Genomic DNA, 25,754 nt, shown 5'->3' on the forward strand with positions numbered 1-25,754 from the left:
TCGCAAAAGGGATCAATCATCAGCTCAACTGGAGATAAGACCCACTGCTTTACCGGGGATAATGAAATATTCGGGGAGAAACTCATCAATAAAGTCAGGGATAAATGAAAAAATGTTGGGGAGGAAAATAGTTACCAAACCAACTGCTTGGGGAAGACCAATAATGCTTCACACTTCAAGACTTACCTGTTCTCAGATTGTTGTTGACATTCCTTATTGAAATTGATTATTCTTAAAGTGATTGTTTTTATTATTTTTAAGCAAAAAAGTTATTATTCATTAATTTATTTTCAAATTATCATCATAAAAATTCAATTTTATTTAGCAGAAGTAAATAAGAATAGAGTCAATTGGATACAACCTCAACTTTATTTAATATAATGGTAGCCCGTAAATGACGAGACTCCATAGATCTTTACAAATTTTGAAAAATGGTCATTTACATGGAAAAGGGATACATTGAATACAATTATCACTACTCTCCCTACCAACTTCAATCATCCATTGTGCCTGTCTTCAGTATAGAATGATGAATCAGAACCAAATGACTTGCTCGAAACTGGTTTCCATGATTAGGGCCAAACGAATGCAGTTACTTGCCATAATCCCTAATTTTTTCCTAGATTGCCCCATGGTGGAGTACTCAATCTACCAGGATAAATTTTTTGTTTTATGTATCTAATTTTTGCTTGGATCTCCCTTTTGGGTTTTCAATCCACCGAGACGCTCATTCTTGCCTATGTTGCCCCTTCAGGTTTTCAACTTAGCGAGTTGTTCTTTTTCTTTTTAGGCGAGGTATTTCTTGACTGCATCGACATTCACAGGACGAGTGAACATTTCACCATCCATAGTTGTAAGAATCAAAGCACCTCCTGAAAAGGCTCTCTTAACAACATATGGGCCTTCATAATTAGGAGTCCATTTGCCCCTGGCATCAGGTTTGAAAGATAAAATCTTCTTGAGCACGAGGTCACCTTCTCTAAACACACGAGGCTTGACCTTCTTATCAAAAGCTTTCTTCATTCTTTGCTGATACAACTGACCATGACACATGGCCGTCAATCTTTTCTCTTCAATCAAATTCAACTGATCATATCTGGTCTGGCACCATTCCGCTTCTGTCAACTTGGCTTCCATCAAGACAAGCAATGGTGGGATCTTAACCTCCATAGGGAACATAACTTCCATAGCATAAACAAGAGAGAAAGGGGTTGCCCTTGTTGAAGTGCGGATGGATGTACGGTACCCATGCAACGCAAATGGGAGCATCTCATGCCAATCTTTGTATGCCACAACCATCTTCTGAATGATATTCTTAAGGTTCTTGTTTTTAGCTTCAACAACCCCATTCATCTTGGGTCTATAGGGAGAAGAATTATGTTGTGAAATCTTGAAATCTTTGCCAAGAGTTTCCACCATATTATTATTCAAGTTAGATCCATTATCAATAATGATCTTGCTTGGCACACCATAACAACATATAATCTGATTCTTAATGAACCTTACAACAACTTGCTTGGTCACATTCACATATGATGTTGTTTTAACCCACTTTGTGAAGTAATCAAAATCCACTAGAATGAAACGATGCCCGTTTAAAGCTTTCGGCTCAATCATGCCAATCATATCAATTCCCCACATGGAGAAGGGCCATGGAGAGGAAATGTCATTCAATAGTGTCGGAGGAACAAGAATCTTATCTGTATAAATTTGACAGTTGTGGCATTTCTTCACAAACTTGTAACAGTCATATTCCATTTTCAGCCAATAGTAACATGCTCTCAACATCTTCTTTTCCATATCATGTCCATTGGAATTAGTACCAAAGGATCCCTCATGGACTTTAGTCATCAATAAGTCTTCTTCATGTCTATCCATGCATCTGAGCAAAACCATATTGAAATTTCTTTTATATAGCACATCACCATTCAGGTAGAAGTTTCCAGCTAATCTTCTTAAAGTCTTCTTATCTTTCCAAGACTCCCCAGATGGGTAGATCTGACTTTGGAGGAAACATTTGATATCAAAATACCACGGCTTTTCATCTTTGACTTCTTCAACAGAAAACGCATTAGCTAGCCTGTCAATACGCATCACAGTCAAATTGGGAACTTCATTCCAAAATTTCACCATAATCATTGAAGCCAACGTTGCAAGAGCATCTGCCATCCGATTTTCATCACGAGGGATATGATGAAATTCAACCTTTGTAAAGAAAGTTGAAATCCTCATTGCGTAGTCTCTATATGGTATTGAACCAGGTTGATTCATCTACCATTCACCTTTGATCTAATTCACAACCAAAGTTAAATCTCTATAGACATCGAGATATTTAATTCTGAGATCAATGGCCTCTTCAAGCCCCATAATACAAGCTTCATACTCAGCCATATTATTTGTACATTTGAAGGTCAAACTAGCTGTAAATGGAAAATGAGTGCCTTGAGACATAATAATCAATGCCCTAATGCCATTACCATATGATTTAACAGCTCCATCAAAGACCATGCCCCAACGAGAACCAGGTTGTGGCCCTTCTTCAAGCAATGGTTCATCACAATCTTTCATCTTCAAGTATAAAATCTCTTCGTTAGGAAAATCATACTACACTGACTAGTAATCTTCAATCAGTTGGTGAGCCAGATGGTCAGCCAAGACACTACCCTTAATGGCTTTCTGAGATCGGTATTCAATATCATACATAGGTAACATCTGTCAATGGGAAATCCTCCCAGTTAAAGCAGGCTTCTAAAAAATGTATTTCATCGGATCCATTTTGGATATCAACCAAGTAGTATGATTCAACATATACTGGCGCAGACGCTTAGCAGCGCAAGCCAATGCATAACATGTCTTTTCAAGCATAGAATACCGAGTCCCATAGTCGGTGAACTCGTGACCGAGGTAGTAAATTACATATTATTTCTTTCTATATTCATCTTGTTGACCAAGAACACAACGCATACTCTCTTCAAGCATAATCAAATACATGATCAATGGTCTTCCTTCAACAAGTGGAGACAGAATTGGAAGCTCGAGTAGATATTCTTTGATACTATCAAAATCTTTCTGGAAATCTTCGGTCTAATCACAAGACTAATCTTTCCGAAGAAGCTTGAATATATGCGCACATGTGGCAGTCATATGCGATATGAAACTTGAGATATAATTCAAGTGGCCGAGAAAACCTCTGACTTGCTTCTCAGTTTTGGGTGCAGGCATCTCTTGTATTGCTTTGACCTTGGCAGGATCAACTTCAATACCCTTCTTGTTGACAAGACAACCCAACAACTTACCAGAGCGAACACCAACAGTACATTTATTGGGATTCAAGCGGATTTTGTACTTCCTCAAACGTTGGAATATCTTCCATAAATGCTCAACGTGTTCTTCTTCATTACTTGATTTAGAAATCATATCATCAACATAGACTTCAATCTCTTTATGCATCATATCATGAAAAAGAGTGGTCGTAGCTCTTTTGTACGTTGCACCAGCATTCTTTAAACTGAAAGGCATCACTCTATAACAGAATGTTACCCAGGGCGGTCTTTTCCATTTTTTCAGGTGCCATCTTGATTTGATTATAACCGGAAAATCCATCCATAAATGAAAAGAATTTGAGTTTAGTTGTATTGTCTACCAACATATCAATGTGTGGCAAAGGAAAATCATCTTTCGGATTAGCCTTGTTCAAATCTCTATAATCAACACACATGCGGACTTTTCCATCCTTCTTAGGAACATGCACAATATTGGTCACCCACTGCGGATTCTCGGAGGTTACAAGAAAACAAACATCAATCTATTTCTGCAGTCCCTCTTTGATGTTTACTGCCATATCAGGATGAGTTCTCCTCAACTTCAGCTTGACCGGCGGGTATTCTGTCTTCAATGGAAATCTATGCTCCACAATCTCAGAATCTAAACCAGGAATGTCTTGATAGGACCAAGCAAACACAATAGAATAATCTCGAAGAAGATCAATCAACCCTTTCTTAGGTTCTGGACACAATAGAGACCTAATCCTGACTTCCTTCACATTATCATCGGAACCCAAGTTGACTAATGCAATATGTTCTTCAAACAGATGAATGGCTTTTTCCTGGTGCTCAAGCAAACGAGATAGTTCATCATATACTTCTTCATCATCAATCTCTTCCTCAACTTCTCACACAGGGAAATCAAAGTTTGGATAGGGAGTAGGATCATTGTATTCAATAGGTTTGAGAACCAACCTGCATAATAATTTGATATTTTGATTTTAGATAAGTGGAGTGCGATCAAATATTATGCAGATGGAAGATTATTATTTATTTATCTTTTTTGTGATTACCATTTTTTCAGAAAAACTAAAAAGTAAAAATAAAACATCATAGATGTGGATGAATAAAATTGGTTTTTATTAGTGATAATAATAAAAATGCCCAATAATGTCCACTTCTCCCTTAGGCATAGGATAAGGATTTTTCTTAAAACAACAAACAGTAAATTAATTAGAACGGTGAATGATAGCAGGAACATCAACAACAACCCAATTGTTGCAAGTCTGGCCATGCGTCACAAAGTTGGCGCAAGCTTCGTCTTCATCGCCATTGTCTTTAATAATGGCAGCTGAGTGTTGATCATTCCCATGAATGAACCCTCCACTGCAAAAAAATTGGTTGCATAACTTTGGCTTTGGCGTTGAACGACCCTTGTTGAAATCCCAATCCAGATATATTTTTGTTCTCGACAATCTCTACCACAGGACCCCATTTGTTAATGCTGCCAGCTTCAGTAGCCTCTTGTGCATCTTTTAGAGAAGACATGGGAGCCCCAGTTTTCTTCATTTCATCAGCAATGGATAAGGCTTGGAACAGAGTTCCAACCTTCTCCTCAGCATCAACATAAGTGAAAGCTGACAAATGGCTCACTAATAATGCCTTCTCCTCACCAACAACAACAAGCTTGCCGTTCTTCATAAATTTCAGCTTCTTGTGTAGAGTAGACGTTACTGCTCCAGCGTCATGAATCCATGGCCTTCCCAACAAGCAACTGTAGGCCGGTGGATATCCATTACCTAGAATGTAATCTAGGAATCACTCGGACCTATATTTACTAGAAGGTCCGCCTCACCAATGACAGTTTTACGAGAACCGTCGAACGCTTTGACAATCATGCCGTTGTACCTCATTGGGGCGTCTTGGTAAGAGAGTCTTGACAAAGTTCATTTTAGAAGCACATTCAAAGATGACCTAGTGTCAACAAACACATTGGACATATCGTCCTCATTGCAATTCATAGAAATGTGTAACGCCAAATTGTAATTCCTTCCTTCCTCAGGAAGCTCTTCATCACAAAAACCCAAATTATTACAAGAAGTGATATTGGCAAAAATTTGGTCAAACTGGTCCACAATCACATCATGCTCGACAGAAGCCTGTTCCAACACTTTTGCAATGCCTCCCTATGTGCTTCGGAATTCATTAGCAGTGACAACACGAAGATCTTTGACGGAGTCTGAAGCAGATGCTCTATAATATTGAATTCACTTCTTTTAATCAACTTTAAGACATCATCATTATCGTTAGTCTTCAACTTGCTGGACTCACCAGACTGACACATTGAAGCACTAACCTGATTCATTACTAGAATCTCTGCCTTCTTACTTGCTGCAACATCTTCTACTTCTTTTGGAAAAACTAGACCAAACTCACGACCGCTACGGGTCACCTTCGCTATATTTGTAATGTTCACTACTGAGTCTGCAACTGGTAGAGGAACCTCTTGACCATCTTCAATCATAGTGGCATTGTATTGATATGTGAAGCTAGAGGAAATACACCCGAACATATCGCCCGCTCGAACATATAACAGAGTCGCCATCTAACTTTATTTATTCCCAAAGGAAAGGGAAAACATTGATAAAACTTGGGGAAAAGAGATATGCGAGGTAAGGAAGTCGGTTATGCAAGGGGAAGGTATTAGCACCCCTAACATCCATGGTACTCCATGGGAACCGTTTTGATTGTTCTCGCTCGAATAGGTGTGATTTAAAGATTACTCACAAAATAATGGGAAAAGGAATAGAAATAGACAACGTGATCGGTGAGGATTAGGGCCCTCATGCCTACGTATCCTCATTGTGCAATGAGGAATTCAGAGCTCCGTAGTTCAAAGAACTAATGGTAGGAGGTGATAAAAATTGTGATCCAAGTATGGTTTGAACCAAAGGATTGTGTTTTGAACTCCAACAAGGGTGAAAAGATGAACCCAAGAGTAAACAGGTATGAACCAACAAGTGAGGGCCTACAATACAGTATCAATGTATCAGAACAACCTAAAAAGAGGAATTAGGTGTTTGGGTTAAGGGCCAAACAACTCTTGGTTTATAAGGAGGTACAATATGGAGCACAAAGAGATAGTGTATTTGACTCAAAGGGTAGGTATATCACATGGAGTGAATGAAGGTAGAGTACGAGTCTTTCATGGAGATGAACAAAGTGAAGTGACCGAAGTCACAGAATAGGGGAACTTGGTAACAAGTGACTGAAGAGGTATTGTTTGAAATCGAAAGGTGAAAGTGTATTGGAATCCATAAGAGAAATGAGATTTCTACCATAAAGGGAAAGAGCTCTGACTGCTACAGGGTGTTAGCTAAAAAGAAGGAATTAAATGTTTGGGTTAAGGGCCAAACAACTCTTGGTAGAAATGCGTACTATTCGTTAGGCGTCCTAAAAGGGTGTATATGGAATTCCAAGGGAAGTGTATTTAGATGTCAAAGGGACAAATATGTCACTGGACGAACGATTTATGATCGAAGGTAGGTAATGAATAGTGAAAGATATGAATAATGCCCTAAGGCGAAGGAGGAATAATTAGAAGTATGCTCGCCAAGGATTTTCATACTTGTGCCTACGTATTCTCATCGTGCAATGAGAATGTCAGAGCAATCGTAGTTCAGAACTACGAGAAATAGAGAGAGACACATTTGTCTAAGCAATGGGGGATCACAAGACAAACACCACTTCAAGGAATGATTGTAGTACTGTAGTACAAAGAGTAGTGTATCACTTGCTGGGGGAATCAACAATTCGAGATCAAATAAGGATAGTATCTTGGATCCAAGAGAAAGATGAACTCTTAATTGAAGAGAAAAGTGGCGTCTTAGCCGAAAAAGAATGAATTAAATGTTTGGGTTACGGGCCAAACCACTCTCGATTGATGAGGTGGATTGTCGTTATCGTCCTAAAAGGATATACAAGGAGTCCAAGAAGAAGTATGATCGATCTCAAAAATATGGTATGATTGAATGAATGGAGAATGATTGATTGATAAATAAGGTAGGAATAAATAAGATAACTCACGAAGAATCTGAGTTCTCCTGCCTACGTACCCTTATAGTGCAATAAGGAAATCAGAGATGGATAGACTTGATAGTTACTGAATGAGAATTGCACTAAAATCTATGAGTAAAGGTGGATACGATAAGCAACGAGCCAAATATCTCGCACCCAAAGATATCCAGAATGAGTGTAGGAAAGCTCTAGTCTCATTCCTTCTTTACTACTTAAGGCTCGTGGCATGTAACTCTCGTCTTAACTTTCAAGTAGAGATAGAAAAGTCTTTGTAGTTGTTTCTTGTAGTGATGAAAAGGACTTTAACAATCGTTCAATTCGAATTGCACTAAAGTCTATGAATAGAGGTGAATACGATGAGCGTTGGGTCATACGTCCCATACCCAAAGATACTCAGAATGGAGGTAGGAATACTCCAATCCCACTCCTTCTCCATTGCTTAAGGCTCGTATTGTACAAATTGATTCATGATTGATAAGTTGTAAGGTAGTCCTTGCTTTGTTGTTTTGGCTTTGTGAAGAGGGACTTGTCAATCATATGATTAGAATTGTGCTAAAGTCTATGAATAGAGGTGAATAAGATGAGCGCTGGGTCATACGTCCCATACCCAAAGATACTCAGAATGGGGGTAGAAATACTTCAGTCTCACTCCTTCTTTATTGCTTAAGACTCGTGCCACAAACTTCTAACTTTGATTTAACAAGTTCTTGAAGATGCCACCTTTGATGTGCTTGAATAACCCGCTGCTTGGTATCACTGAGGATGCCTTGATTGAAGATCTTGATTTGAGGCCTTGAGCTCCACAGCTTAGAACAAAAGTCTTGTTAAGTGACCAAGGGTCTTTTGGTCACTCAATTTAGACTGTGGGATTATATAAGATCAAAGAATTTAACTGATCAAAATTATTTTGATCAATATGAATCGTGTGTTTGATTTGATTTTTGGAACTAGGTTAATCCTAATCTAATGGTTATAATTAAATTCAAAGGTTATTCCTAAAAGAGCATGCAATTGTTAATCAAAACTTGATTAAAACAATTTAATTCTAAGTCAAATTTTGATCCTAAAGGGAACATGGATATCATGAATTTTCTAAACATGATTTAGTTACCAATCCAAAATTCACATGTAACAATTATATTAAGTGTCATAAAAAAAAACTATATAACTAAGTGTCATATAAATCAAAATTTTCTAAATTAAAAATAAATGTCATCAACTAACATGAACAAGTATTATGATACCTAGTAACATGAAGTTACCAACCAAGCTGAAATGGCACTTAAATCCTGACTTTGTTCATACAAATTATGGATTCGTTGCAATCTAAATCTAACAAATATCGTTCGGATGAAAGTAGATAATATGATTTTAGTATATTATATACATCATAAAAAACACTACTAGAAGTAACCATGTTTATAAGTGGTTATACTAAACCCTTGTATAGATAGAAGGGTGGCTTCAGTTCAGTTCATGTATTGGAAATCACCAATTATTATATCACCCAAAGTGGTAGGCAAATAATAGGAGTAATATGATAGGAATTAGGAAAAGCAAGGCAATAGCAATAGAATAGTAACGGATGATAACAGTAGGAAAAAAGAAAAAAAATCAGTTTTAAATAAGATTCGGTAGTGGTCAATGAAACCGAATTCAACAAATTAATATATTGTTGAAATCGGAAGGTCATAAAGAAATCAAAAATATACTGCAAATTGCGAAATAAGTTACAAATTATATCGAAAAAATTAAAAAGTGGACGAAAAATTCAATTAAAAAAATAAGTGGTTATACTAAACCTTTGTATAGATAAAAGGGTGGCTTCAATTCAGTTCATTTATTGGAAATCACCAATTATATCACTCAAAATGGTAGGCAAATAATAGGAGTAATATGATAGCAATTAGGAAAAGCAAGGCAATAGCAATAGAATAGTAACGGATGATAACAGTAGGAAAAAAGAAAAAAAAATCAGTTTTAAACAAGATTCGGTAGTGGTCAATGAAACCGAATTCAACAAGTTAATATATTGTTGAAATCGGAAGGTCATAAAGAAATCAAAAATATACTGCAAATTGCGAAATAAGTTACAAATTATATCGAAAAAATTAAAAAGTGGACGAAAAATTCAATTAAAAAAATAAGTGGTTATACCAAACCTTTGTATAGATAAAAGGATGGCTTCAATTCAGTTCATGTATTGGAAATCACCAATTATATCACTCAAAATGGTAGGCAAATAATAGGAGTAATATGATAGCAATTAGGAAAAGCAAGGCAATAGCAATAGAATAGTAACGGATGATAACAGTAGGAAAAAAGAAAAAAAAATCAGTTTTAAACAAGATTCGGTAGTGGTCAATGAAACCGAATTCAACAAGTTAATATATTGTTGAAATCGGAAGGTCATAAAGAAATCAAAAATATAGTGCAAATTGCGAAATAAGTTACAAATTATATCGAAAAAATTAAAAAGTGGATGGAAAATTCAATTAAAAAAATAAGTGGTTATACTAAACCTTTGTATAGATAAAAGGGTGGCTTCAATTCAGTTCATGTATTGGAAATCACCAATTATACCACTCAAAATGGTAGGCAAATAATAGGAGTAATATGATAGCAATTAGGAAAAGCAAGGCAATAGCAATAGAATAGTAACGGATGACAACAGTAGGAAAAAAGAAAAATAAACAGTTTTAAACAAGATTAGGTAGCGGCCAATGAAACCGAATTCGACAAGTTAATATATTGTTAAAATCAGAAGGTCACAGAGAAATCAAATATATACTGCAAATTGCGAAACAAGTTACAAATTATACCGAAAAAAGCGAAAAATGGGCGAAAAATTCAATTAAAAAATGAGTTGGTTCGACTAAAATATACATCGGAATGAAAAACTATTTATATATTCACGAACAACGTGAAAAATCAATTCAAATGGTATATTCACATGTTAATAATAGTTAAGAATTGAATAATCATCATTTCAAGTCTATGTGTTCCATGTCAAAATAAGTGATTATTCAATAAGAAAATTCTAAAATAGTAGCTTAAGCAAAATCAACCAACGAATATCCAATAATTCGTGACAAAGGTGCAGAAGAGATATAGGATTATCGACGGAGCGGAGATTTGCTCCGGTTAGTGTAAAAAATCGGAGCGTCAAAAAGAAACTCGGAATACTTCAAGAATAAACTCCATTAATCAAATTAACTTCCAAGCTTTGATAATTATTCTTGATGATGATTGAATGTAGAAGATGAACCATGAATGTAGAATATTGATGAATAAGTTTGAATTGATGAATCTTGGATGATGATTGTTGATAAATCTTGATAAACTTTATAAGATGATTGTTGATGATAATGCTTGAATTGTTGATTGATAATTTATTGAAATTGGATTGTGGCTAAGTTCCATCAGTTTAGAACTTCAATGTGAAGTTCTAGATGGTGATGAAGATGAACTTTAGTGAGGGTGAGGGAGAAGATAAATATTGAGAGAGAAATTGAGAAGAAAAAGTGGTAGAAAAACTATGATTAATTATGAATTTTCCAAGTTAGGTTTGTTAACCTCCAAAATGTGAAAAATAACATGTTTATATAGAATTGGTAGGTGAATGATCGACCATGGATTAATATCCAAGTAATTGGTTTATCAACGTTTAAGAGTTAATTTAATCCTTAGTTGCGGATCACCAATTTCGACCATAGGATTAAATGTTAAGAGTGGCTAGGATTGAGTGAAAAAAATGGAAGTTGAGATTTGTGTTTGTTTGGAAGTTTTGTGTTAGTTTGGAAGTTATGGTAGTTAAGGGTAATTAGGTAAATGGATGGCTTGTGGAGAAATAGGTAGTTAAGTGTAGTTAAAGACCAATGGTGTTGGAGTTTAGCAAAAGTACTAAGTTAGGATGTAAGGCAAATAGTCACTAGTAATTGAACTTGAATTTTCATGCATTTGCCTTTATTTTTCTACCACTTTTGGCTTGAATTTTGAGTGGCTTAACCCATGAATTTTAGTACTTTTGAGAAGTGATATTTTCCACTAAATTAATGAGATTTCCCTTTTATTCCAACTTTGTCATTTCCTTTGAATCCAAGCAAACCTCCGAATTAATTGATGATCATTTTAATCCCACTCGATAACCATGAATCTCAAATAAAGAGATGATTTCCACCACAAGTAATGCGGGAAATAAACCCGAATAATTACCAAATAATATCCACCTCGAAAATACCCTTAAACTGATTAAATCCATTATCATCGAACCTTTGGCCTAAACTTGTTACCATATGCAAATGTCGATGAGTGCATGATCAAAATAGAAAAAGTATGCAAATCAACAAAATCATAAGTCAGGCAAAAAAATAGGGCAAATTTTGGGGTATGACAATATGACAAAATTTTATCGGATGCATACAGGATAGGGCCCGCTAACCGTATAACCAATGGTGATACTGGTCTATTGACATTATTGCTGCTGCTATTATCAAACTGGATAACTACCCGCTCAAGGGTCTTGAACATTAGTACAATAACGTTCACATCATCTATATCCCTCGACTATTGAATCTGGATTACATTCTCATCCATCAACTTTTGGATATCTCTCTTGACAACCATACACCCACGGGGGTTCATGCTACAGATTGCACAATCATCATGGTCATGTTCACAGTCATTAATTAAGCATAAAGTTGTTGTTGTTGTTGAACTAGAACTGATTGATTGGAATTGTTGGAAAAAACCGGAATTACTGAAGAAACTTGATGTTGATGTTGATGAGGTTGAGAACTCTTCCTGACATGAGGTCTCCTCTGCCTCCCCACTGACAATAAATAGGTTCTCCTTCCTTCCTCTTGGAAAAACTCCCACCATATTTCTTGCTGGATGATGCTTCTTCTTTAGACAGACGCCCTTCACAGGCTCCTTCTTCTAGCCTCATCCCCATGTTTACCATTTCGGTAAAGTCATTGGGGGAACTCGCAATCATACGTTCATAATAAAGAGAGCTTAACTTATTCAAGAATATCTTAGTCATTTCATTCTCCTCAAGAGGTGGACTTATCTTGTAACACCCCAATAAAATGAAATAACTATTTAAATTGAGTTAATAGTATATTATTAATTTAATTAAATAATTGGATTAATATTATTGGATTATAATTATTATTGGAATAATTATTTATTGGAGTATATAAGTTGGAATAATAAAAAGTCCCAATTTTTGGAAAAGGGTTTTCACGTGAAAAGGAACAGAGAAGCGGCTGAAAGAGAGAAAGGGCAAGAGGCAGAGCAAGAGAAGAGGAAAGGCTTGAAGCTAACGGAATTGCCGGATTTACTCAGGTAAGGGGGGTTTATCATCGCTTAATGGGTATTATGGGATAATATGTGATGGGTAGTGAAACCATTGAAATTGCCTCTGATTGAATGATATATGTGATGAACTTGTGAATTATTGATGAACGAATCTGGATGATAATTGATGAGAAATTCGTAGGAATTAGAGGTAGAAAGGTTAATAAATTGTGAAATCGAAAATGTATGATTCGTGTTAGATGATATGAATGAATTGTGTGTAAATTTGGACTGTGGAAGGTGAATTTGGATAGATCTCGTAGCAGAGAAAGCCATTGCAGATCTGGAAATTCTGGTTTCTGGTCATACGCGTATGGCACTAGGCAATACGCGTATGAGATGGCTGGTACGCGTATGGATGAGGTCTTACGCGTATGAGTGAAAAAAATGATGTTTTGAACGTGAAATTGTCTCTGTTGGTACGCGTAGCATACGCGTATGAGAGTGGGCAATACGCGTATGGAAACGGTCAAGCGTGAGCAATACGCGTTTGAGAGTGGGCATTACGCGTATGGACTTGGTCAGATTTGGGCAATACGCGTATGGGCATAGGCAATACGCGTATGGGCAGATTTGTGATTTTTCTGAACTGTTGTTGTGCAGTTTTTGGTTGTTTAGGCTGAGTGATGTACTTAGCTGAGGTATGATGTTGTAGGGATCATTTCCCGTTGTTTTGAATAGTATAGGTATTAGTAGAGTGTGCTAATACTATGATTGATTATGTGGCATGATATGATATGCTTTCGTTGATGATATGTGATGGTATACATGACGATGTGAATGTATGCGTTTGTGAATAGACTATTTTATGGCTTAGAGTGTGAGCATGTGTCTATTCTTGAATTGTTGTTGATGTTGCATTGCTAGGTGATTAGCATGCATATTGTGGCCCATTTGGGGTGGTAGCTAATTCCCATGGTGAGGAATTAGTGAGTAAATCATTTTGATTGTTGTTGTTGATGTTTGCATGCTAGGTGATTAGCGTGCATAGCATGGCCCATTTGGGGTGGTAGCTAATTCCCATGGTGAGGAATTAGTGAGTGAGTCACTATGTCTCAAATGAGTGGGACTAGTGAGCTTGGTAGCCGTGCCTGGATTTGGACGGTGAGGTTGAACTATATGTTCACAAAATAGTCGGTACCGCATGCATGGAGTCTCATTGCATAATATATGTATGGCGTGTAATATGAATGGATGTATTCCAATATTACACGTGTATTTGTGTTGGTATGGTTGTGTTGTTATAATGTATGATGTTGAGTTGATATGGCTGTTCCTGAATGTGTGTTTTGATTAGGGTGATGAAGTGTGTTAAATCACTTAACATAACATGATGTTTTATAATATTCATTATATTGATTGAGGAACTCACCCTTACAACTATTTTTCAGGTAACGAGAAATGAGTTGAGTAGAAGCTAATGCTCGGAGTCTAGTGTAGTCTCCGTAGTGGGTCATGCTCTGATAGATGTAACATCGGGATGGGATGTCTGAATTGTTTTACTGTTGGTTGTGAACCATTTACATGTAGTGTAATACATGTTTGATTGAATTGAATTATATCCGCTGCGTATTATGCAAATGTTCATTTTGATTAAATAAAGAGCATGACAATTGTTCTTGGAACATGGTGTGAAATGTTTGTGTGACACCCTTGAAGGGCATAATATCTCTGATTGATATATGTTTATTATTTTTATTATATATATATTTGGGGTATTTTTAGAAGGGTGTTACATATCTGGGCAGCTAGCTCTCTCCATCTCTGGGAAAAATCTTTAAATGTCTCCTTATATTTTTGAGACATAGACCCCAACTAGTCTCTATCAGGCGCCATATCCAAGTTTTACTTATACTGCTTGACAAAGGCCTCACCTAAGTCATTGAAAGTATGGATTCTTGCATTGTCCAAACCCATATACCACCTTACAGCAACTCCAGACAAACTGTCTTTGAAATAGTGAATCAACAATTAACCATTATCTGTTTGAGTAGAGATTTTCCTGGCGTACATCACAAGATGGCTTAGTGGGAAAGTATTCCCTTTGTACTTTTCAAAGTCGAGGACCTTCAATTTCACCGCGATCTTAACATTGGGGACCAAGCAGAGTTTAGCAGCACTCTTCCCAAACAAATCTTTCCCTCTCAGGGTCTTCAACTCTTTACGCATCTCGAGGAATTGATCCTTCATCTTGTCTATATTTTCATATATATTTGGGCCATCAGGCGGCTCAGAATGGTAGATAGTGTCCTCAACATAAGGCGGAGTGTGGACAACAGGAGGTGGTACTGACATGACCGGGGTAGATGCCAGCAGAAAAACAAAGGTGGACACATATCCTTCTGGCGAAAGTTTGATGGCATTCCCCAAGGGAACCCAACAGGCATAGGGGGAATAGATTGAGTAGCAGCAGTAACAGGAACATTTGAGGTAGCAACCTCAGAAATAACAGTCCTCTGGGGAGGAGTTGTAGGAGTTGGTGAAGACTGATTCTGTAATGACAAATTCCATCACTGCTGTTAGTCTAGCGATCTCGTCCTTCAGCTCTCAATTCTCTTGCTTTGGATGCTCCATGATCCTTGGTTGATTAGCTTGGCTGATGCACAGAAGAAGAACTGATAAGACATTTGGCGAGAGAAAACATGTTATGCAAATAATGCATGAAATGCAACGTTTTTGTTTGTTTTTAATTTCAAGGAAAATATGAAGTCCTATTTTGCAAATACATATATATATTCAATTAATAACAATAATAACGATTTGATTGACCATAAAATATCTTTTTATTCATAAAATTTGGAAGGATTACACTGAGTACAATTTCAGAAACCAAAGTAAAAATACAAGAGGAAAGGAAACTATCATCCTAAGGATCCCTAGCAACTACGTCAGATGATCTGGTTATGGATGCATACTTCCTTCGGATGCATTGAATCTCAGACTCAAAGGTCGTATTCATTTGAGCCTTCTCAAGAACTAGCTGATTAACAATCTTCTTCCAAGCACCGAAAGGTTGAGGCATACTAGAGGAACATAGACCCTATGGCTTTCTCTGTCTCTTAACTGCTCGGTCTTCAAGAATCTCAATAAACGTATCTTTATCTTTCGACTCAAGTTGCAACTCTTCATGCTTTCGGATCAAAGCATGGTACCGCTATTCCCTCATATCGTTCTCTTGCTTCATCTTGGTGAGTGTGTCTTCCAACTCCTCTACATCTTGGTTAGGGAGACTTGATGGCTCAACCATAACCATAGATATAGGTCTTTCGCATGTGTACAACATCTTCAGCTCGAAAGCTCTCTTCTTCACCCAAATAGTGTAAGCTTCCAAAGCTACATAGTTGCATGGACCAAGCTCGAATCTTCCTTTCCTATGCACATTATGCCAAGCACGATTGCTTCAAATGTTGGGGATATTTACCCTCTTGATAAAATAGACCTTCTAACTGAGTCTTATTAGGTTTATCTCTCACGGGGAACCCAACTTGATGACGGGCCAAGCAGGGTTATAGTTGATTCCTCCTTGTGTACCAATAAGGGGCACATTAGAGAATTCACCACAACTATCAATAATATTCAAGCTACTCAATGCAGAATCATACCAAACAATATCATCATTAGTGAGAGACGTAAGTCTCTGATACCATCGTAGACAATACTTGTTCTCCAAGAAAGCGGGCGTTTGAGGCAAGTGTGAAATAAACCACTTGTACAGAAGAGAAACACAACAGACAATAGTCCCACCACCTTTTGAATTCCTCAAATGCAAAGAGAAGTACATGTCACCCAACATAGTAGGAACATGACTCCCAATCAAGAAGATCCTAATGGCGTTAACAACAATAAAACCATCAATATTAGGGAACAAGGCTAAACCATAAATGAGCAATACAAAGATAGCTTCAAAATCATCCATACTACCGGCTTGAGCAAAGACAATAGCTTTCCCAATAAGGAACTCAAAATTCAATCCAAGAATACCTCCTTTCTTCACCAAATGAGCATCAATCTAAAATTTCTTAAGATGAACAGTTTCAACTATGATATGAGATCTGGGAATCTCCTCCAATCCACTAAAAGGTACCTTGTCAGATACGGGTATTCCCAAGAGATGGCCATACTCCTATAACATAGGCACAAGCTGATAATCAGGGAAAGTGAAACACCGGTAGAGAGGATCATAAAATTGAACCAAAACACTCGGAAGTCGTTCAACCATATTAGTAGATAATACAGACAAAAGCTTCTCATGGCGTTGCCTGAAGTCCAAGGGATCTAATACAAAAGATGACAACTTCCTTACCTCTTTCAAATCAGGACATCTGAAACTGGACTTCTTAGTGTTCCTTCTTCCATAATCCATGGTCTAAAAATATTTGCAAATAAGACCTTAGTTCCTTGAAATTTACTTTTCTGTGATGAATGTTATGATGCGCATGAATGCATGAATGAAACAATCACAAACAAAGGATCACATACAAGGCGAACACAAACAAAGGTCAGGGGATGGATCACGTCATCATCAAGACCAATCATCCATTTTGGTGGATTATGGTTTTCACCTTATCAAAACCCAAGTTCCATTGATATTGACAAGACTTGATCAAATCAACCGAGAATCAAAGGGTTTGTTGTGATTCACGAGCATGGAGTCAGGTTAAGAACCATCCCAAAGAAGTTTGTTAAGGATAAAAAACCCATATATCATGGTCTAAAAAGTTCCCAGAGTCTTGATCCCATCTATAAGATATTATAGGTTATGACGACTGACTCATCAACCCATAATATTCTCAAGAGAAACTCGTTTGAGTGTAGTATCGTGTAACAACTTTGATCAAGTCTACACCTGAACAGTCTTTAGACTAAGTCCAAAATAGGCCAAGTTGGGTTAAATGTTCTACGGTCCTTAGCTTCTCGGACCCCAAATCAGTGAAAGTAATGCCTAACCACAAATAACTTGTGTGACATTAGTGTGAAATCAAGCCTCTCTATGATGAATATTTTTGATGAAGACAAAACTCCAAGCAACAAGAAGGCAAAGATGTTATTCTATGATAAAACATCTTGATTCAAGAAGTTAAGCTTTTCACTTCAAGAAGGTATAATGAGAATACTTACCTTCACTAAAGTCTTAGATGCTCAAGTATTCATATGGCTATTGCATAACTTTTCATTGTGCATGGAAAATGACTTAGAATAATCTTTTGCATTTTCAAACTGGGTAAATCGATTTACTTATAAGGGAAATCGATTTACCACTGAAGCTTACATATTTTTTAAAAGCGAAATTTAAATTTTTCACTTAGGTAAATCGATTTACCACTTAGGGAAATCGATTTACCACTGGAGCATTACATTTCCAGAAGCGAAATTTCAAGTCTTTTAACTAGGTAAATCGATTTACCACTAAAAGTTTTTGAAAAATTTTAAACGTTGCAACAGGGTAATCGATTTACCCATTATGTAAATCGATTTACCACTGTGCGTTTCTGAAAAATCAGTGGCTGTTTCTACACCTCTTCATGCACCATTTCATGGAATCTTTTCATTTCATCTTTGACAATTGTTCATGATTTTTTCAGAACATTGCCATATTTCATTTGAGGTGTTATGTGCATATAAATACATGATCTTTCAAATTCAAATTTCACCTCTTCCAATCAATCTTTTAGAATTTTTCAGAATTCACACTTATTGTTTTAAATCCTCATTCAAGATTTTTCTGCATATTTTCATATCATTCAAAACAGAAAATTCTTGAGCAATCTAATATTTTTGTGTGGTGAATTATTTTCATTGGAAGAGAATATCAAGCAAATTGATATTTCACATTGTGTGATCATTTTACTACAAACTTTACATTCAATCCATTGTTGTAATCCATATCTTATTTTTAGAATTGTTGAAAAATAAGATTGTGTGTTTTGTAAACACCTTGCTATCCAAGATTGTTGGAAGCAAGACAGTTGAGTTTGAGAGGATTGTTCTCATATCAACTTGTTAAACCACAAGAGGTTGTTCTTGGTGATTGTGTCTGTCGTGTACAAGTCATAACAGATAGTAAATTCTCTTTCGTGTTGAAAGGGGAGTGGAGTACTCTCGATCTGTGAGGGGAACCACTATACATCGCTGTGTCCTTTACCTTCCGCACTTTACCGCTTTTCATCACTTAAGCATTTCAGAAAGTAAAAGTCATAAACCGTCAAAAATACGGAAAATACTCTAAGTGCCTCATTCACCCCCCCCCCCTAAGGCACTACTTAAACTTACAATTAGTAACTCCAAAAGGGTCTCCACTGAGTAGATGGGTCTCAAGCCAACTTGTTAAGGACTACTCCACACAAGTTGAACATGACTATACCATCCTCATATCTTAATTGCACTCAAGTTCGAGTTAGAACTTATCTCACCACTTAGAGATCACCAAGCACAATAGACAGATTATATCACACAAACAAATATACAAACATCAAATATACAAATATATACACATAAAAAGTAGGCTAAACCCACGGAGGACTACTCCCCAGTAGAGTCTCCCCTTAATTTCTGTAGCGGTAAATTCATGACCATCAAGCTATGGATAAACTTCACGTCAATAAAACTAGAGTCACCACCGCGCTTTTATTGTTTCCAAAGGAAAAGGGAAAAGTATGAACAGAACCCAGAGATAAGAAGTTTTCAAATCAAAACTAATAAAATGTCAGAGATTACAGGTAAGGGGGTTGGTTATATAAAGGGGAGGTGTTAGTACCTAAAGTGTCCTAGGTACTCCTATGGAGCCCTTTTTTATGTGTGCATATGTATTTGGTATAAAATATGCTTAAGAAAAATAGAGTGTGGGGAAGAGGAAAGAATTCATCGATTATATTTTTGTTTGACAAGACCTTCATACTTGTGCCTACATACCAAAATAAAAATGAGGGATCAAAACCTCGTAGTTCGTGGTAAAAATTTCAAAGTTGGTGAATTTCTTTTAAAAAAAGTTTTAATAAGAAAAGGGCCCAAAGGGCCCAAAAGTTTGAATGAAGTTGTTATTGCTTTTTGTCTTTTGAAAGATTAAGTCAATATGATTAAGTTTCTTTACAAGTTTGATTTAAGAAAAAGCTTGAAAACTCATTGGTATAAGGCCAAAGTTAAGAAGAAGTGGGAGGAGATGAAGACATTATCCTAAGCACAATATAAAAGTTAAGAGTTGAAAAGATCTAACCAATGGGATGCAATCCAACAGCCAGGAATGTCATATAAAAACCCATTTTTCTTTGGACTTTAAACAAGAAATAACCAATAAGCAATGAACATTATCTGGACATTGTGAAGATCAATGCGTTAAATAAAGATAGCTCCAAGCAAGCAATTCCCATATCTAGAAATATTCATTGTCTTCCAATGTATCAGATGAAATGTTCCTTGATCAACTCAGAGAAAAGCATCAAACACAAGATCTAAATAACAATTAAGCATAAAGACTGAGTAGCAGATGAATTCAGACAAATCCCAAGGCTTATATCAGATGAAGGCTTAGTTCAAGATAGCCCAGTCTCAGAATGTTGGCATTGGCCAAGTCCTTTTTACATAGGGAATGTTGCCTAAGATCAAGATCAACAATCCACCAAATGTTTTTTAGTGTTTTTGTTGTTATTAAGTATATTAAGGTCCTAAGACCACAAACAAAACCAAAATACACAAACAATATATATAATCACAAGATATGGCTCAAATGAGCAAAGTGAAAATGACATAAACATAAACAAGTTAAATAAAATGTAATTGGAAATGAATGATAAATGACTGAAATTTAAATTCTATAAAGCAAATGACTTGAAAGTAAAGTAATATTAACAAGAATTAGTCAAATGTTAGTCAAGTGTTAGTGGTGATTTTTAATTGATTAAGTCATTCTTTGGAGAACACTCAACCATTCATTCACAAGTATGAATCCTTAAACCAAGACATTTTCCATGAGAAGGGCTTCAACTTGGATAATTCAACAAGTATGCACTAGCTCCCATGAAAGGAAAAAAGGTCAAATCTCCACACAATGCCATGAAGAATGGGAGACTTACAATATCACTTACTAGAATGCTATGCCTTGAGGGTCAAATTTATCTCTATGTTAAGCAATCATAATTGGACTTATGTAGAAGTCACAACTATCTGAGGTCAGGAAATAAAAATTTAGGTGTTAATGCATTTTAGATATTTGGTTTGAAGAACCAAACTCCTAAAACATACCACACACTAAAAGAAAAGATCAGGAGGGAGGGACCTATCTCAATCATACTTGCATTGATTCATCTGACACAAGGTCATTGATGAATCAATTAGCCTTTAGACATTAGACATTTCTATAGTCAAATGAGGGAATGGGGAAGAATAGGGATGAAGATGAATAGGGAGGGGAAGATAGAAACAAAAATTGACCAAGGGAGGATTTTCATCAAATCAAAACCATCCACTCATTTTGGGAGATGAAATATACATTTCATTAATCCCCTAAATCCAATGGTTTTGATCCAACAAAAGTCAAACCAACCTTGACATAGGCCCAAACAGAAAGTCAAACATCACTAGACCATAAAAATGGCTCAACATAATTTTTAATAATTTAATCAATTAAAAATCACATTAAAAATAAATTGAAATACATTTTAATTTACTCAAAACCTAAAATCCCTTCAAAGCACCAAACAAATGGCCAAGGGGTTTATCCTAGGTCAAACAAGGTCAAAGGACCTAAGACAAAAAATTCATGATTTAATTCATAAAAATATGCACAAAAACATTTAATTCATGAAAAATATCAAAATTAATCCAAAAAATAATTTTAATTCATAATATGGAAGAGAAAAATATTTAAAGATTTTGGTGAAAAATATTTAAAAAATTCTATGAATTAAATAAAATAAAGGGATTAAATGAAAAATCAGAAATTAAAAAGAAATTAAAAAAAACAAGGGCCATCAGATCTCCCTCATTAATTGAGGTAGCATATATGATGGCCACGCGCGTATAATCCATGGTGAAATCAATTCAATGCAACACACGTCTGGTATTTAAAAGGAATAACTCAAATTAAAACAATTTAACATGATCAGATGGTTGTGAAGCATGCCAACATATCACCGGAACTAGGGCTCCGGTCATCTGCTTCGGTGAACCTCACCGGACTGGTCCACCTTCATCTCAATGGAAATTGAAAAACAAGGACACTATTTCAAAGAAAAAAATGCTTATGAGCTCAAATCTTGCCTTAATTTTCTTCAATTCGAAGTATATCAAAAGATACAAGGATTTGAATTTTGAGGATCATGAACTGAGTTGGTTTGATTTCACCTCAAAGCAACTCAATCTTATTGCCTACATTGGTAGGACTTCATCCAACCAAAAATCAAAGAGAATGGTGAATAATTGTGAGAGAATCGAAGAGATGAAGTTTCTAAAAAAGCACCTTCGAGGGAGCTTGAATATTGCTTGATCTTGCATCCAATTGGTCTTGGGTTGACTTCAGAAGCTTGCAGGAAGTGAATCGGATCAAGGAAGGGCTTGGATTCTTGGAGTTTCAACTTCAAAATAGAAGTGAAATTGAAGCTCAAATTTCAAATGAAAATCTTCAAGTTTATCCTCTAATGGTAAGGGTTATGGTTGTAGGATCAAAGCTTGGGAAAGGTGTCTATAATTCTGAGCAAGAGGGGTTTTATTTATAGGCAATGCAATTGATTTCCACACAAATCCATCAAAATTCCAAAAATAGTAATTCTCACTTTCATGGACTCATGGGTGAGTGTTAGGCCCATCAAATGATGTCGAAAGGTCCAAAGTTGATCATAAGCAATGTTGAAGGTGTGTCATGAAGTCATGCAATTTGGAAATGAAAAATCGTCATGAGATTCATCCAAAAGGAACCTTGAAGAAAATCCATGTGCAAGTCATTCAACATTTAGCCAAATGAGGTGATCCTATACTTTTTGGAAAGGTGTGTTCAAGGGGAACAACTTTCATGTTAAACACTTTTCCATTTGAGCTTGGATCATGATTAATTTTGAGGTGGAAATTTGGGAAAACAAACATAATTGAGATTTTTCTAAGTCCCAAGTCAAATGTTTACTTCTTCCACCATGACTAAATTTTGCTATTAGCTTTAAATGGAAAAAGTTCCTTCATCAAAGTTGTAGCTCATTTGGATTTGGCATGAAGGAGTTATGCATTTTAGAAGTTGAGGAAAATTGTTTGTTCAACGGTAATGGCCAAAAATGACTCTAATGTTTCCTCTTGGCACATGCCCTTGCAAGTAGAATTTGAAGTTGCTCAAAAAATCAAATTTGGATAGGATATCTTGAAATTGATCATGAAACTCAGACGGCCTTCATCTCATAAAAATTGAGCAAGTTAGATCCTTGTAAGTTGACCTCCTAACTAGGGTTCAAACAAAATGACCTATAATCTTTCACCATAAAAAATAACTTTCCAATTAAAACTAGATCTTTACCTCAACATGGAAGTTGTTTGGAACGTCATATGGAGTAACGTTTCTCTTGGAATCATTTTCATATGACAAAAATTGTAGGAGATAAGGTCTAGGGAACCCCAACTTTGACCAGTTAACTTTCTCTGGTCAACCACCATGAACCAACTTGCAAACTTGAAGTTATCTTGATCCTTTGGACTCGTGGAGGATCATATATGCATAAGATGATGCAATATGAAGTATCCCTTGATATATTTGATCAAATGATGAAGAAACTTGCTGAGGAAGTCACATAAGATACCCATATGAATTAGGGCTTCCAAGGCAAACAAGCTTCAAACTCTTGATGAATTCTTGATCAAAATGATAAATTAAGATCATGGGGATCCATATATGATGTCTAGAACCAATGTGAAACATATCTTGATTGATCTCTTTGTACTAAGGGTCTCAAACCCTAGTTGTGAGCTTGATGAGGCATTGGTGGATGCACACACTCCCTACAAAAGAAACAAAGCTATACATAGACATTTTTTTGGTATTTTAGTTAGTAAATAATGGAAAAAAAGGATGATACATTCAAATGTGCTTGGTGATCTCTCCCAATGCAAACCCAATGAATGAGGGGTGAGGAGGATGCCAAGGTGTGATCCCTAACGCCAATGCAAATGATGAGATAACATAAGGGATCTTAGGGTCAAATTTTGGGTCTTACAGCTACCCCTATTTAAGGACATTCTAACTGAGGATGTGAAGGTCAAAATCTTTGTATCAACTCAGTAGAATGGACAAAAATAACAACATCTAGAAACAAATTTTGGTCCCCTAGAGACTTCATGATGTATATGATATGAATGTTAAAATGATCTTTGTGGGAAGTATATTGCCACAAAGGAAAAGAATCCGGAGAGACTGAAAATCCATAGGAGCATATTCGATAAGGAAAACTCACTGAGGAGACAGAGACTCTGGGCTATAAAAACTATGCGTAGGTCAGGCTACGACTAGAAAACTACTGGGGGCACGAGGGAATTCTCCATGAAAATAAATCAGTGGAAGGACTTGGTCTGGGGATAAGGGAAAATCTACAGGGGAAATGGGTAAATCAGAACAAAATTGAAATACTCGAATCAAACAGGAAAAGGAGATTCCACTGAGGAAATGTGTACTCAAACTCAATTAGGGAAGAATGAACTTCAACACAGGAGTACCAGAGATATATTATCTATTACCGGTTACTGGGTAGAAAGATAATATACTTTGACAGAGGGACATCTGTTACCGGTTAAGGTAGACATATCAAGGATGACTCGCTGAGGAGAAAGAGGTATATTTGTTACCTGTTACTGGGTAAGAATGACCTACCGGGGAGATAATCAAATAGGATTTATAACTTTCAGTTACTGGGAAGAAGACCATTGAGAGAGTATTTGTAACCTAATTAAAGTGAACATATCAAGGATAAACTCAAAGGAAGAATATTTGTCATCTGTTAGGATGATCATATCAAGGATAGACCACCTGGAGAAAGATGAAGAATATCCGTTACTGGTTAGGGTAAACATATCAAGGATAAACTGCCCGGGGAGAATTAGGAATTATATCTATCAGTTACTGGATAGAATACCAAAGAGAGAATATCCGTCACCGGTTAGGATGAACATATCAAGGATAGACTCAGAGCGGAAAAATAGGAATTACAACTACCGGTTACTGGGTAGAATACCGAAAAGGGAGAGTATTCGTCACCCGTTAGGATAAACATGTCAAGGATAAACTTAGAGGGGAAAGATAAAATGGGAATTACAACTACCAGTACTAGATAAAATACCGAAAAGGGAGAGTATTCGTAACCGATTAGGATGAACATATCAAGGATAAACTCTCTGGGGAATAAAATAAGGATTACAACTATCTTTTTACTAGGTAGAAAACCAAAAAGGGAGAGAAACTCCGTCACCGGTTAAAGTGAACATATCAAGGATAAACTCTCTGGGGAATAAAACAGGGATTATAACTACCTTTTTACTGGGTAGAAAACCACGAAAGGAAGAATATCCGTCACCGATTAGGATGAACATATGAAAGACATACTACCTGGGGAAACGTGAAAACGAATCCTCTGGGAAAAGCAAATGGAGTAGATTACATTTTATCGGGTATTGGGCAAAAGTACTGTACTCAACAATCAAGAAGAATATTACCAATTACTGGGCAATAAACTTTGAGGGGACCAAAAAGTCTATCTAGGTAATAACTAAAAAGAAATGTTCAAACAAAGACTTAACCCAATGAGGATATAACTCAAGGGGAGTGGTTCCATCCAGACAATTAACCGGGGAGGAAACTGAAACAATAATCATCCACGAGGAAATAACTCAGTGGGGAAATGAGAAAGGTTAAACTCTTTCTGCTTAAGGGGCTGTGGGCTGACATTCTACAATTGAAGGAGGACAGACACACCAAATCAGCATAGGTAAATGATATCACCGAAGCAGGTGATCAGAATAAAGAATCAAATGCGATGAGATACATAATGAAATATTTGATGTTGGGTTTTATGCATGAATATGCATGTATATGAT

Source organism: Lathyrus oleraceus, chromosome 4 (assembly GCF_024323335.1).
Source record: "Lathyrus oleraceus cultivar Zhongwan6 chromosome 4, CAAS_Psat_ZW6_1.0, whole genome shotgun sequence".
NCBI lineage: Eukaryota > Viridiplantae > Streptophyta > Magnoliopsida > Fabales > Fabaceae > Lathyrus > Lathyrus oleraceus.